Source organism: Morone saxatilis, unplaced genomic scaffold, assembly GCF_004916995.1.
Source record: "Morone saxatilis isolate NCDOM2014 unplaced genomic scaffold, NCSU_SB_2.0 Contig1, whole genome shotgun sequence".
In the NCBI taxonomy this organism is placed as follows: Eukaryota; Metazoa; Chordata; class Actinopteri; family Moronidae; genus Morone; species Morone saxatilis.
In genome coordinates this window covers 377,606-379,710 of record NW_023339651.1, presented here as the reverse complement: position 1 = coordinate 379,710, position 2,105 = coordinate 377,606, and positions in this window count along the sequence as shown.

Genomic DNA, 2,105 nt, shown 5'->3' with positions numbered 1-2,105 from the left:
AAAACACGTTTAGTCTTTATTTGACTTCACTTTGTCACCAAAGGTTAGCATTATATATATTTATATATATTCAAACAATAACTGTGTTACTGTTTAAACATTGACCACATTCTCCTGGAGTGGATTTTACAATAAGTATATTTAAAGGTTGTTTTTTGTATTCTGAAGGTTTATTTATCATTAAAAACCTGATTTATGTCACATTTATTCCTAAAAACATGCTGAAAATGTTTTTTAATGAGGGATAAAAACCTTTGACTCTTAATATGTAAACAAAATGAAACAACAGAATAAGCCTGGTTTTATCCAATATTTTGACTTAAATTTTATTAATTTAAATAAATTAATTGTGTTGATGTAAATACCGTAAACCTTCTAATAATAGCCCGGGCGTTTATTTGCTTAAATCACTGAACTCCTCCTGCCTTTATTGGGGACAGGTCTTTAATTCCTTTATCACTAAACTAAACTAAACTAAACTAAACTAACTGCTGCTTCTCTTGAGTTTTGTGATGCTTCAGAGGTTTTTTTCCGTCTCTCTTGATTAACGTTATACTTATCGTTTTCGTAAAATATAGTAAAAGATTGAATTGTGGAGAATCTGTAACTGATCTAATGATGTTCATTATGTTCATATTGACAGAAGTTTAAGTTTAAACATTTATATTTGTGTTAATTAAAACTCACTCAAGCATCACAGTACTCAACATTGGACGTTTCTGTTTGTTTACATTTTTACTTTCTTTCAACCCTACAAAATATTTAAAAAAGCAGCCCCGGCGTCCCGTTTCACAGAAATGTATGAAAATCGGCAGACACATTTATCGTGTCGCTGTTCTGTTTCTACGAACTCCTCCAAGATAACCGATCAGATCCATTTCAGATTTGGTGAATAAACTCTGAATACATTTACAGTGAAACCCGCCCTGAACACATCTATGTGAAATATTAAGTTACAGTCACACGCCCCACTAGTGGCAACAGAAGTGTCATTTTTTATTACTTTTGTGTTACATCTCCTAACAGATTGATTGGATCCAGCGAATTTGATTCAGAACACTTCTAACATGTTGAATGTATGATATATTATAAATTCTTGAATTATAAAAAATTCTTGTTGGAACCGTGTTGCCGTAGAAGCGCTTTAAAAGGTGAAAGGATTTTTTGGGACATAAATATGCTCAAATACTCGGAGCACGTCCCAAATGGCAGAATTATTATTATTATTATTATTATTGTAAGATTTTCAGTTAGATAATTATGCATCAGATATATAAACGCAAGGGCTCCATACAAGCTTGCTGCAATTAATAGCTGCTGGCATTAAATATCTAAATTACCCCCACCGGAGGTATTTCTATACCCTCTAAGGGTTAGGCTTAGGTTCCCATGTTGCAATGGATTGTTGTATAAACGATATAGGACTGCAGACGTGGTTGAAACTGACATCAGCTCATAATGGAAACACAGCAGCACCAACACAAAAACTACAATGAGCAAGAAAATATAAATACAGTTTCTTCTCTCTGATGGAGGGACGGAGGGATTTTGCCTCCGTGACCTTCCCGTATATATGCTAGTGTATTGCGTGACTGATGATACACTCAGGTTGATTCATAATGGTCAGTGAAATAGGTATCGAATCACCATGACTTAGCTGTACACGATTGCACCATGGTAGCGATTAGTTACAGTTGTATGTATAGTGCGATGAGTTGTGCCAGTAGATCTATTGTGTGCTTCGTAACCCATTCAGCTCATTTTTTAGAGTATATACTACAGACCTGTTCGCTAACTCTCAGCTCTGTGGGGTGATAATTCAGTAGTCCAATACCTGGCTACATTACATTATAAGGTGACAACAGTTGCCCTGGGCAACACTTTTGAGTAATAGCACAAAACCTCCACCAAAGCAAAACACCTAGTCAAAAAGAGTATATGGACCAGGCGACCACTATACCCTGCAACTGAAATAATGGAAATATCCTGGTTGTATGCGGATTCGCAGTTACGACTTCTCAGACACACACCCTCCTCTCACCCTGTCGAGATGGTTGTTCACGAAACATAATCCCTCTCGCATCACTGTGAGAATAATTATTAAA